Below are 14231 nucleotides of genomic sequence, written 5' to 3'. Positions count from 1 at the left end.
GTGCAAAGAGAAAGCATGCAATTCATCTTGAATTTGTGATTTCTGATTTGTGGATGGTTCTTGAGTCTTGTCTCAAGAACCGAAGTAGGAATTTGAGTCTTCCATAGTTTCTTCTTGAACTCAGGACTTCCCTCAGGCTAAGTGTGTGCTCTGTAGCTGGTTGCATCTCTGGGCTCTGCTTGCTTCACTGATTACCACTCCCAACTATGATAAACAACAGGCGATCCATGCAACATGTTTTTGTTTGTTTGTTTGTTTTGTGTTTCTTGAACATTGGCAGCCTCTTATATGGGTTGAAGTCTGAAAGTTCATATGTCAGACGTCAGGCACAGAGAACTGTTGAATGTATTACCTCAAGTCACTCAGAAACTCAACCAGATAGGATCAATGTAGACTCTTTTATAGAAGAGTAACTGATGTACAGAAAACTTAAGCAGCCTGCTAGTGACTGTCCAGTCAAGCAGTGGTTGTTCAGATTTAAATTCAGTCTTCCAGACCATAGACCCCAATGATCTACTTGTCTTTTGGTCCCCATATGCCTGCACAGACAATGTATAGTTAGCCATTGTGATAAAGGATGGCCAGCTGGTGAATAGAGCAGAACCTAGCACAGGGATGGCAGCAATATCTTCAGTCTTGTAGCATGTTACCTGAACTGATTTGTGGATGGTGACAGCTCAGAAAAATGGCATCTGGAAAATTACGTAGGGGTTACTCAACTCAGAGTTAGTTGCTAGCTTTGAGCTGTTCAGAAAAAGTGATGGTTTAAGTCATTGCTGGGCTTTGGAATTTTCTAGACTTTACCACTGCCTTGAATGTGATTTTTGTGAGTTCTGATTATTAAAATAGCAATCAATTTACAAGTAGCATATGTTTTAGAAGATTGATTATACGTAAGTGGGCTGGTGAAACAGTTCCCCATGGAATCAATGTCTCTTGAGTTTCTAATCATTTTGTAAATGCTTTATTTGCCCAAACTGAAAAATTTGAAGACATAGTCTTCTGTATTTTGCAAACGTTCACCTGGGAGAACATTATGGGCTCTTTCCGTTTCCTCTGAGCAGGCCTTTCCCAGAGCTGAGAGATCTCCCCATTTTTACCACTCTTCCTATCACAACACCCAATTCCCCTGACTTCCTAAATCCAGCCCCAAGTCTCATTATATATATGGCCCCCACTACGCTTTCTCTTTCTGTACAACTGAGCTTCCATTATTTCCTCGATCAGAAAGTTTATGCCCTAACTTAGGGGAAACACGATCTAATTGAATTAGCTAAAGATATAAATGTATCTTAGCCCTTAAGATTAGAGATATTTGCATTTTAAGAAATATCTTTCTTCATTTGGTTTTCTCTGAATAGTAGCAGCAGCAGCAGCAGCAGCAGTAGTTGTTCTAGGTAGCACTCTGGAAGATTCATTGTGTAAACCAGTTAGTCACTCATGATACATGGATGAATAGAGACACTGTCACAGGAGAATTTTGGTGTAATGAGAAAATGGATTATGAGCTTTTTTTTTTGTCCTTGTCATTGGGAAATGTCTCACTATGTCGCTCAGGTTGGTCCTAAATTTATGATCGTCCTTCCCCAGCCTCATAAGAGCTGTGATGACAGGCATAAGCACAGTGGCTTCCTGACCACAATGTGTAACATTAGTTTTCAATATATAAAAGCAAAATGTTTAATAGTGGCCTTTTTCTAAGTTCTTAAACTTAATGTATATAGGCCCCATTGAGATAAGGTTTTTTGTGTCTGTTTTATTCATAGCTATAGTCCTAGCATTCAGTACCTAATCTGACATCTAAGAGACACTTAGCAAACACACTAAATGACTATGTTCGTGAATTCTGCTCAGTTTACAAATTTACTTGTAGCAGTCACATTCAAGGGAATGTGTGATTAATGTCTCTTCAACACAAGTTGAATGAGTCAGTCTTCCTTAACTGGTAATTCTAGAGGCTGTAGAGATGGCTTTGTGGTTAAGAAGATGTACTACTGCTATTACAGAGGACCTGTGTGGCTCACAATCTCCTGTGACTTCAGCTCTAGGAGATACAACACCTTCTTGTGGCCTCCAGGAACATCTGCATTCATATGCTGATATTCACAGACAGACAGACAGACAGACACACACACACACACACACACACACACAGACACATAGACACACATATACACACTGCATTCACATGCTGATATTCACAGACAGACAGACACACACAGACACATAGACACACATAGACACATTATTTTGAAAAAAAAATTAAATACAAATTAAGTCTAATCATAACCTTAGCTAACAAATGGTCTTTAAATCTTGCAGATTGTTTTTTAAAAATCACATAACCCAAATTTATTTTAAAATCTTCAACTTCTCTAACAGGTGATAAAACAAAACAGATCTTTCCTACATATAATACTTTTTATGTAAAACCAATGAAGTCAGTTTCTAAAGATGGTGATTTACAAGTTACAGTAAGTATTCCAGTTCTGTTTGTATCTTCTGTCTGTGCACTAGAGACCCAATTATTCATTCAAAGTCATGAGACAGAGAGAGAACTTGTTAGATACTTTGACAACTCCATTTTTTTTGTGGTTTAAAGCTATTTCACCTACCAAATACACAAATAATATTTTATAAATATTTTAAATACCAAATATACACAGATTGTCCCACTAATTTAAATTTTTTTTTTACATTAACATGAAAGTATTGATATTTAAGTCCCATTTATCTAACATTTTATACTATATTTGGAAATTTCTTTGAGTTAAGAACATTGACCGGCTAGTCATGATGGTCCATGACTACAATTATATCATTCTGGAGGCTGAGAAGGAAGAAGGAAGGCCAAGAGAGGAGGCAGAGTGGATTCCAGTAATTCTATGTAAGTAGGCATAAGGACCCAAATACAATCCCAAGCATCTATCATGTAGAAAGCAACCAATAACTCCAGCACTGGGGCTTGGGAGGCTACTGCTGCTATAGAAGGATTGCTGGGACTTGCTGTCCAGCCAGCTTAGATGGAGAAACATAAAGTTCCAGGTTCAATGACAGACATTTTCTCAAGGGTGTAAGGCAGAGAATGACAGAGAAGGACACTCAAATATTCTCTTCTCGCCTCTGTATGGCCTGCACTTGGATTTACTCACATAAACCACATACACACATGCACATGCACACACACATACCAGACGCATATGTACACATTCATACACACAAGACATGCATATGTACACACACAAACACATATGCCAAATTCATATATGCACATGCACACACATATACCATATGTGCATATGTGCACATGCACACATACACACACACACATACATCACATGCATATGTACACATGCACACACCCATACCACATGCATATGTGCAGACAGAAACACACACAGAGTTTAAAGCCAGCCAGATCAAGACTCTGCAAATAAACAAGCAAGCAAGGAAAGAAACCAGCAAGCAAACACACAGACTCTGCCCAACTTGTCCACTGCTAAAGAGTTAAAACACAAGAAAATCTAATCAATTGACAATAGTTGCAAATATGTTTGTGGATTTGGTCAATAAAATAAGTAAGTAAAAATTTCCCTCTAGTCCAAAAACAAAACAAAACAAACAAACAAACAAACAAAAAAACCAAGTCTTCCCCTAAAAGTCACTATGAGAACAAGAACCCTCAAGCTCCTGCCTTTCAGGGGTTTTTCTCCTAGGTTCCAAGTAGACTGCTTAACTTTTTCACCTGATTTGAGTAACTTGAGTTTCACATTCTCTATCAAGAAAATAACTAGTTTTCCTTACTGATTAATGTGGGTTTACATTTTCCAGACTCTTTTAGGGCTCTTTCAGATGGTTTTACTCTATTGAATTAGAAAACCCTCATAGAATTCTTCAATACCTCTTTTAACTTTATTACCAAATTTTCTTAATCAGAATTTTGTTTCCTCCAACTCCTTTATTTTTCCCCCGGAGAAGAACTACAAAATGGCACCTAAGGGAAACTGCCCATTTCCCGATCACTTCCTGCCTAGTTCTAGGGTCTCCATTCTCAGCTGTAATCATAAAAACACGGTCCTGTGCTTGAGGAGTTTAGGAGCTATTTTGTGAGTTACCACTGTGTGGCAGGCACTGTTCAAGGCTCTGGAACACGTTCCTGTGTAGAAGACAAGATAAAGAAAGTGCCAACCTAAAGCTGAGCTTCTCAGGTTCCCGGAAGCCACTCCCTCTACCTGAATCCCGATTGCTACAGCTTGTTCTTCCCACTCATGAATCTTCTCAAAGCTCCATCTGGTTCCTGCTTCATTTCTTCTTTTAAAAGTTCAGTGGAAATGACAGGTCAGGGTGGTTGGAGAAACTTGCACTTGGGACTGCTATGTCTCCAACCCTGTCCTTTGAAATCCCGCAGGCATGGTTATCTCCACATTGGAAATTCGCTTGCCTGTGTTGCTATAGTCTCAAAAGTCCATGAGGTCCAGGGTCAGCCATGGAATGTCTTCATCTGCAGGTTTGTGACTACAGCATGGGGGAAATGGAGTGAACTGCAGAGAGGGTTTTTTCCTGAGATATGTGAGCATCTCCCCTTCACTAGTTGCTAATATTCATTGAACCATCAGACCAAGCTGGGCAGAAGAAGTCTGTGCTTTAGCTATATGAGAAAGAACATTGTTTTGCTGACTTCAGAATTTCTGTTCAGAGTGAGCAAACTTTATTCCTATAAGAATTTTTGGTTTAGGCTTAAACAAAACTGTGTATTTATTTCAAGTTTCATCTTTTACCAGAAACGGTCTACTGAGGTTTGTTGGAGATGAGTTCACAGATACCTGGAAGCCCTGCCATCCAGTGAACAAATGATTTTTTTCCAGCAAACGGTTAACAGTCTATTAAGAAGCAATGTTCTAATTTTGCAAGTTTGTTTGTACTAGTTGCAAAGAGACTTTTAGCTAATAACTTTTAGTTATTGGAGTTTTCTAGTTGGCAATGAGAATGACTCCCTAGAGTGGTCAGAGACCCCTTTGGGTCTGTTCCAAGCAGTCATTGCATCTTAGCATCCTCCAGATTACCTTAAGGTTTGAGTTTGGGTGTTTATCTCAGGGCTTTATCTGCTACATGTTTGCTCCACACTTAAAAGCTCTCCATTATTTGTGATTTAACCTTTTGGTATAAAGGGGAAATGGCTTACGTGTATAGATGGTATATATCACCTGATCATCAGTGGAGTCCATTTTCAGGCCAGGCTTCCCATACACGGTATGAATCAGATCAAAGTGTTTCTTCCAGCAAAGTATGTGAAATAGGTATAGAAAGTCTCTATATAGAAAGTCTCCTCTATAGAAAGTCTAGTTCAGGCATTGTAGCCGTGGCACTGGGAAGTGAAGATGAAGAATGGGAAATGGGGAGGGGTGAGGAGGGAGGAGTTAGGAGAGAAGGCGAGCCAAGGAGACCCTTCTGATGATCTGACATCTGATCAAATCTCTCTCTGTTTCTGTCTGTCTCTGTCTTTCTCTCACGTACTCACACAGACTTTAAAAATGTATAATGACCATATAGACAGGACTCAGCAATTATTAATTGTAAGGATGATCATTATTTTTTTTGGATAGGTTTCGGAATATGACATCCAAAATGTATTAATCTTTACACTTTTAAGTGTGTGTGTGTGTGTGTGTGTGTGTGTGTGAATGTTACAGCTGTGTCTGGAGGTCAGAGAATAACCTGAAGAAGTCGGGTCTTTCTTTCTACCACATATGTTCTGGGGACCAAATTCAAATGGTACCGTTTGGAGGTAAGCACTTTTACCCGAGGAGCCACTTTTATTCTGAACTCCTGACATTTGTTAAAAAATTATTCATCTTTATTTATGTGTGACTATGCCTGTGCCTGTGTGTGTATTTTTATGTCCATATAAGTGTCTGTGGAGGCAAGACGACATCATTAGATCCCCTAGAGCTAGACTGACAGGCAGCTAAGAGTTGCCTGATATAGGTTTTGGGAGCCGCATCCTGGTCCTCTGCAAGAACAGCATGAACTCTTAACAGCTGAGCCATTTCTCCTGAAGTAACATTCCTCTTTGACTGATGATGTCATAGTATTAAAATGCTTATTTTAATGCATCATCCTTTCATCAAATAGTTGTGCATATCTTTTGTTAATTTGCCAGTTAGCAGGCTTGGAGCTCATCGCTGTGAATGAATACAACTTTAAGTAACAATGTCTCTAAAAAAAAAGTTGCTGAAGTAACGGCACAATGAGATTAGCAATGTTACTGACAACAAACAGCACGCTGAAGAGGAGGAGGCAAGTCTACCTCACACAAGAATAACTCTTTCCTGGTTTTTCACTCATTATTTAATTTTTCATTGGGAGGACAAGTGGCCAAGATGTGAAAGGATGTGTGATCACAAAACTATTTTTCTATGGAAATTTAATGGTGGGTGCCCTTTGAGAATCGGTTTGTGATAGACATTGCATTAGCCCCACGGAGCAAACTATTGTTTCAATAGCCCACCTTAAAGGTTTGGACATGACCATAGCAATCAGACATCCTTCACTACATAGGGAAAGTGAGCTCTGTAAACACATTCTCATATAGGCCAAAGCAGAACACTCGTTCTGGGACCAGAATAGAAAAAAGTAGGTTTGGCTCATAGGATCAAGTTCATCTGTTTCAAACTGAAACACTGCAGACAACAGCGGCTTAAACCAAGTCCTTTATTCCTCTCATAAAAATCGAGAGCACAGCCTAGAGTTTGCTACTTAGTCTAAAATAGGAGCTGGAGTTCTGATCATCTCATAGGCAATGGAGTAGGCAGGAACAAGAATGATGAAAGGCACGAAGAACACACATCAGCAGCCCGGGAGGATTAGCTACCTCTGAGGAGCCATTCTGGAAAGCTCATTAGACATACTTCCTTCTCACCGGTTGTCTTTAGTCTTGGACTACATAGGGAAGTGGGCAGTGTTGTCTGTTCACTGGCCACAAGGAAATAAATGGAGGTTCTATGATCATGAAGAAAGAAAAAGAAGGTGCATGTGTGGAGTGCTTGCTGTATGAAAGCCAACAAGACTAGCATGTATAGCCAGACTCTAGGATTTTTGAACCAAGGGTCTCATTCATTTGCAAGTGTTCTCTGAGCAATGGCCTCTTCCTCTTCCTTTTAATTTAAAATGCCCAGACAAGTTATGACTTACTTTATAGCCCAGCATGCCTTGTACTCCCAATCCCCCTGCCTCAGCTTCCCAAGTGGCTGGGATGACAGGCCTGGACCATTGCCCAGTTCCACAGTTTGTCAGAAGACAGTTGACATAAATTGCTCCTGCCTGCATGGAACACGTCAGTGGGAACACAGAAAGAACAGCCAGAAACATGGAGGGGGTTTCTATTTTCTGTAAAACAAATCTGACTAATATATACTCCTCTAAACTATGAAGATGAATTGTCCTGGATAATGATTATTATTGTGTAATACATCTCTTAGATACTGTTTTCTTGAGTTACTGGGGAATCATGACCAAAGAAGAGGAGACAGTCCCTGTCATCTGTGGGGAGCTGATGGTCATTGCTCATGTGTTCCTAAAGAGCATTGTCAGGGAAAGGGTTAAGGGACCCAGGGCTTCCCCAGGGCTAGCAGATGAAAACCAGTAGACTGGGATATTATTTTTATTGTGTTGACACAGATGCATTTTCTTAAAGATTTATAAGAAACTTTTAATTTTTAAAAATACTCTGTTCCTGGCTCCCCCAAATTCCATTTAACTTATGTATGTGTCATCTATGCTACAGCCTCACAGGGGGAGAACAATCACAGAAGAATTCTCTTTACTTGCGCTTTTACATACACAAGGAGCTCAGTTACTGGGTCCATAAATTACTGCTTACCAGCAAGTGTTCCCCAAAGGAGCTGATCCTCAGACACACACAAAAAAATTGTGGGGTAGGGGTTGGGGGAGGGTGAATTGTTAAGGCACGAGGCACTCAGGAAGAGGGAAAGACATCAAAGGACTGAATATCAAGAGAAGCAAGGAACCCACAATAATATCGCCAGCAACTCTATTTATCTATCTATCTATCATCTATCTATCCATCCATTAATTTATCCATTTAACTTATTATTTGTCTGTGTATCTATGCATCTATGTATGTATTTATCTATCTATTTATCTACATATGTCTCTATGTATGTATGTATGTATGTATGTATGTATGTATCTATGTATCTATCTACCTATCATCTATCTATCTATCTATCTATCTATCATCTATCTATCATATGTGTCAGAAGTCTGAAAGGGGTCAGCCTCAGATGTCATTCCTTAACCAGCTTAGTTCATCTTCCCCTTTTATACAGGGTCTGTTACTGCCTTGGAACTCCCCTATTCAGTAGGCCAGGGAACCCCAAGGACTGGAGTTACCAGCAAATAACACCACTTTGTGGCTTTTTTTCTTCTTAAGGTGGGTTCTGTGGATAAAACGCAGGTTTGAGCAGCAGACATCTCCCCGACCCTAGCCACTTATTTATTAATTTACCACATTAAGTGACCTTCATGAATGCCTTTCCCATCTTCCTCTGTCTACCTGTGCTATATCCCTGGTTAGAGAAGTTAAGTAAGTTAGAGAAGTCCTGTGGCTATATCACAAGAAAGGCCAAGCTGGCTCTACAGTAGGCCACCGGATCCCTATGCCCACGGCCCCGCTAACCACTGTGTAATATAGTCTCAAAAGCATCCCCCAAATCTGCTCCATCGCTGATCACCGGCAAAGTCTGGGATTTGCTGGAGGAGGAAAAAAAATGCGTGTAATCTAAAAGAGCTCCTCCAGTGTTTGTTTTGATAGCCGAAATTAATTGTTCACTTTCGGAGCGCTTTTTGGCAATTGTCGCCTCCTTCCTCCGCAGGGCTTCCGGCCTGGGGCTGACAGCCCGCGGGTGGGAAGGAATCACCGCGGTCACCTCGTTGGCTGCGTGTAGCAGGAGAGGGCGTGGCTGCTTCTCACAAGCAGTGGCGGCGAACGAGGATGGGCACACTCTGGCTAGGAAACGCACAAAGCCGATTAAATTAAATGTGATCATTGGCTTGGGTAGGAGCTGATCTTCTGTCCGTGCCTTTGTCTTCCAAACCCTGGAGAGCAACCCTGTTGCTCCTCGCCAAGGACAAGACTTGAGGACAAGTCCCTCCTCGCGCTCTCCGGATTGGCCAGAAGAGGGAGCAGGTTCTGTGGGGGAGAGAGAGTTCTCACCAGAGACTGAGAATGGCACCCAGCTTCCAGTCTGCTGACTCTGAAGACTAAGGATCATTGAAACTAAAAACTATCAGAGAGAACAGAAAATACCTATTTTTGGTTTTGGCAAGCTCTAAAACCATTAAATGATGTAGAAAAAAAAGTTTTAACTAAATGTACATTTAATTACTTGAAAGTCCCTAGCATCTCTGATACTGCTGTTGTCAAAAATACAGTCTCTAACAGCATCCCGCTCACCCAGCCAGGAACGTTCACATCTGTAATGTCTTCTCAGCTCCTACCACGGTTTGTATGAGCTCCCTACACTGTCTTGTGTAGATGGCTTGGTCTTAAAAATGGGGAAACTGGGAAGTAGTACAGACTTTTAAAGGGTGGAGCCTAGTGGGAGGTCTGTTGGTTTGGGGAGTGTGTCCTCAAAAGGGATTGTGGGATTCCTGCCTCTTCCTATCAGTTCCTAACTAGAGCTGAAAAGAACGTTTTCTGAGTCACACACAGCAGCCTAGGATGTGTCACCCCGTCAGAGCCACAGATTACAGAGATCTCTTGATGACACCACAAACCTCTGAAATTGTGAGCCTTCTTTCTTAAGAGAAAAGTTACCTGTATTAGTGCAGAGGTTGGAATTTGAAACATACAGAGATGCTTATGCTTAGAGGTTTCAGTGTGAGGGGGTACTCCTAGGAATGCAGGAGCATGTCCTCCTCTCTGGCATCTCTTCTAAACAGTTCACAATGAAAATGAGCCAAGAAGCTGACTTTCTGGTTTGGGGAGGAGCGTTTGCTCCTTCCAGTCTTCAAAGTCTCCTGCAAGAATTCCTAAGGAAGATACATTTCAGCATAGGATTTGATTGTGAGGAGAGAAGTGAATTTAACTTGGGAAGTGCAGTTGCTCCCTACAGGCAAGGACTGGAGAGAAGAGACAGATTAAAAACAACAACATTAGCACCAAATATCTCCAACACCAGGGATGATGATGATGATGATGGTGTGTGTGTGTGTGTGTGTGTGTGTGTGTGCACTCGCTCATGTGTGCGTGCTTGGAGAGACCACTGGAAATGGGGGTCATTTCAGGACTGAAATAAAAACTCTTTGGATTCTACAGGGGTGACCCTATTAAAGACTCCTAGTAATGGGGGTATAGGAGCCTGAACTGGCCATCTTTTGTAACCAGGCAAGACTTTAGTGGAGGGGCTGGGACACCAACCCGGCCACAAAGCCTTTGACCTACACTTTGTTCTGCCTGCAAGATGTGCTGGAATAAAGGTGGCTCAGAAAATGAGGAAATGCCAGTGGATGACAGATCTAGCTTGAGATCCACAACACCAGAGGGATTCTAGGCCTGATGCTGCCAAATGGCCAGGAACCAGAGTCTGGGTAAGCCAGAGACCTAGGATAGAACCAAACACAACTGGTAAAAAAGAGAAAAAAAAATTGTCAATGAAATGATTATGCCGGGCAGTGGTGTTGCACGCCTTTAATCCCAGCACTTGGGAGGCAGAGGCAGGCGGATTTCTAAGTTCGAGGCCAGCCTGGTCTACAGAGTGAGTTCTAGGACAGCCAGGACTACACAGAGAAACCCTGTCTCAAAAAAACCAAAAAGAAAAAAAAAAAAAGAAAAAAAAAAAAAGAAATGATTTCTAATGATATTCTGCTCTACCTGTAGACAGAAGCCCAGCCCAGCTGTCGTTAGAGAGGCTTTATCTGTAGCAATGGATGGAAAGAGATGCAGAAACCCACAGTCAGACATTAGGTAGAGCTCAGGAATGCTCAGGAAGAGGGAGAGGAAGAATTGTAGGAGCCAGAGGGGTTGGGGACACCATAAGAATATGGACCCATGGAGTCAACCCAAGCAGGACTCATGGGGCTCACAGAGACTGAACCAATAATCAGGGAGCCTGTATGGGTCTCACCTATGCCTTCTGCCCTATATAATGTGGTTGTGTAGCTTGGTGTCCACGTGGGACTCCTAACAGTGGGAGCAGGGGATGTTTCTGACTCTTGTTTCCTTTTGGAACCCTTCTCCTCCTACCGGGCTGCCTTGTCCAACCTTGATATGTGAGGATGTGCCTAGTCACATGGTAACCTATTATGCCTTGTTTGGTTGATATCCCTGGGAGGCCTGCCTGTTTTTTGAAGAGTAATGGAGAGGAATGGGAGAGGGGAGTTGGTAAGGAGGGACTTCGGGGAGAAGAGAGGAGAGGAGAGAAGAGGAGAGGAGAGGAGAGGAGAGGAGAGGAGAGGAGAGGAGAGGAGAGGAGAGGAGAGGAGAGGAGAGGAGGAGAAATCTTAGTGTGGGATGTAATAAAATAATAAATGAAATTTTAAAATATCAAATATCTATAATAAAGAAGATGCAACAAAGAATTTGGACCAGAAAGTCTCGGGTGCGTACTCCAGGAGAGATGATATGAATCCAAAGCTAAAGCAGTAACAACTTACTGCAAAGTATTGAGGCCACAATCAACACCATACAACAGAAATATACTTGAGTGCTGGGTCCTCATATAGGAGAACTCAAGAGCCAAGTTTGTATTTGAGGAGAACAGATGCACTGATGGGCCAGGGAAGACCCCAGTTCTTATCTCCTGCCCTGGTAAAACTATTGATTGTGCTCTGCTCACTTCCCAAGGAACCTCATTTCATTGGTGAACTGCAGCCAGCCACCCTAGCATTAGTTCACAGGTGGTCAGAGGCGAAGAACAAACGCGGAGAGAAGGGGAAGAATAGATTTAAGGAGGGTGGCTGCTAAAAATTACAGACATGGGAACATCGCAAAGTGTCCTCTCTGAAGATGGTTTGTTACACGGGAGGGTGTGCACAATTCACGAGAGAGACCACAAGGAGAAGAGATATAAGATGCTAGGGACGTTTGACATTGTCTTCAAAAGGGCACAGAAAAAAAATAGCGAATGCTCCTTAGATGGAGGGTGTAGAGCACAGGCACAGGCAGCAGAACAAATGTAGCTGAAGAAGAGGAGCAATGTCTGAGAACTGGGCTCGGGAACAGACTGTCCAGGAAAAACATTGTCTAGAAGGAAGTGTGGAGGGCTTATGAGTTTTGCTCCTTGTAGTTCAGCTAAAGGAGACAGGTAGGATACCGAGCGGGCTGTAGGGAGTAGAGACAGGACAAGCACGGAGAGTGGGGGAGGGGAATATTTAACTTGTGGTTGCAAGCAGGGAGGGCAGATGGTCATGCCCAGGAGCTTGTGGTATGGAGAGTGATGACAACCACAAGCATTTAAAAGAAAATATCCCAAGGGAGTGGGAAGGCCTGGTGGGGTGTGGGGGTGTGGGGACACCCACTTGGAAACAAGGGAGGAGGAATGGGATGAGGAACTGTTGGAGGGCAGACAAGGAGGGGAATAATGACTGGACTGTAAACAAAGATTAAAGATAATAAAAATATATTTTTATTTTTAATTGTGTGTGTGTGTGTGTGTATGATACATATGAGTGCAGGTGCCCCTTGAGGCCAGAGCCATTGTGTCCCTTCCCCCTGAGCTATAGTTACAGGCTTTTAAAATCTGCCAGCACATAGGTGGTGGAAATCAAACTCATGTCCTCTGCAAGAAGAGTGTGTGCTTTAAACTGCAGAGCAATGCTCCAACCCCATCACAAGCTATTCAGAATCAGACTGATGAGTAGTTAGGAGGTCCAGTCAAAAAGGCATTTATTTTGATCCCTCTGGAAAAGCTAAAGCCAGTGTCAAAGCTAGACAGAGGCACACACCTTTGGTTCCAGCATCAGGAGGCTAAGGGAGAAGAATCATAGCAACCCAGAAACTTTCCATCTGCCTGGGCTACACAATAGAACAACGCCACCTCAAAATATAAAATAAAATATAAGATAATTTAGTGTCAAAGAATTGAAGAGGGAAGTCTTGAAGAAAGAATGAGAAGTTCACAGTTGCAGAAGAGGCCAAAGGGAGAGAGAGGGACAGACAGAATGAAGAGTGTGAGCACACACAGGGAGGTGCAGCCAGAGCCAGAGCTTCCACAGGACTGCAACAGTGGCTGAGGGAAGGTTCATTGCAGACTGGCAAGCAGAGCTGCAGCTTGTGTGTTTTCTTCCATGGTTCATGACAGACAGCCATTCAAAAAGGTGAGTGTGAGCATGCTGGGAAAAGGCTGACAGTGGGAGCATGAACAGGTATGAAGGAGACAGAAGAGCAGAGAGAGAGAGAGAGAGAGAGAGAGAGAGAGAGAGAGAATTATAAGAGGAATAAGACAAGGAAGATGAGGAGGAAGAAAAAGAGGAGGAGGAGGAGGAGGAGGAGGAGGAGGAGGAGGAGGAGGAGGAGGAGGAGGAGAAAGAGGGAGTTTGGATCCCTCACATGGCAAAATGCAGACTGGAGAGAGTGGCCAGAGTTCAGGGACACTTAAAAGATCCATTAAATGGCAATTTGGATGCAGAAGGTGAGGGAGAGAGAGTACTCAATTATTTTGACTATGAGGAACTCTTTGGGAGGGCAGTGAAAGGAGACAGCCTCAGAAACAGAACTTCAGGGATGTAAGAAATGAGTCTGATGAAAGAAAGCAGAGACAAGTTGGGAGCGCTCAAGCCTGGAGGGAGGGTCGAGATGGAGTGAGAATCTGATGGTTGGGCGGGGCCAGGGAGCAGGAAGGAGAAAGGTGGGGGTGGGCATGCTGCCAAGGCTAAATGAGAGTGGTTTTGTCTTGTTTCCCAAGATGGATGGGGAGGCCTGGGTATATTTGGTTTTGATGGGGTTATAGAAACAGAAGGAAAAAGCTGATGAAAAATGAGGGCGTTTCTGTGGTCACCAGAGAAAGCAAACACTCCCAGCAGATGTTTCAGTTCTGGTCTTAGGCTTACCACCAGCAGGTCTTGGTTCCTGGGGATGGTGGTGGAGAGTTGAAACACAGGAAAAAAACTGGCAGAAACAAGGAAAAGAGGAATGTACAAAGTGGCAGAGAACAGACAGAGAAACTGATGGGTTCCCAGGTCAGAATCAGTAGAGAATAAGAGAGAGGAGA

The sequence above is a fragment of the Arvicanthis niloticus genome, chromosome 25 (genome assembly GCF_011762505.2).
Source record: "Arvicanthis niloticus isolate mArvNil1 chromosome 25, mArvNil1.pat.X, whole genome shotgun sequence".
Classification (NCBI taxonomy): domain Eukaryota; kingdom Metazoa; phylum Chordata; class Mammalia; order Rodentia; family Muridae; genus Arvicanthis; species Arvicanthis niloticus.
Note: the sequence above shows the minus strand (reverse complement) of the source record.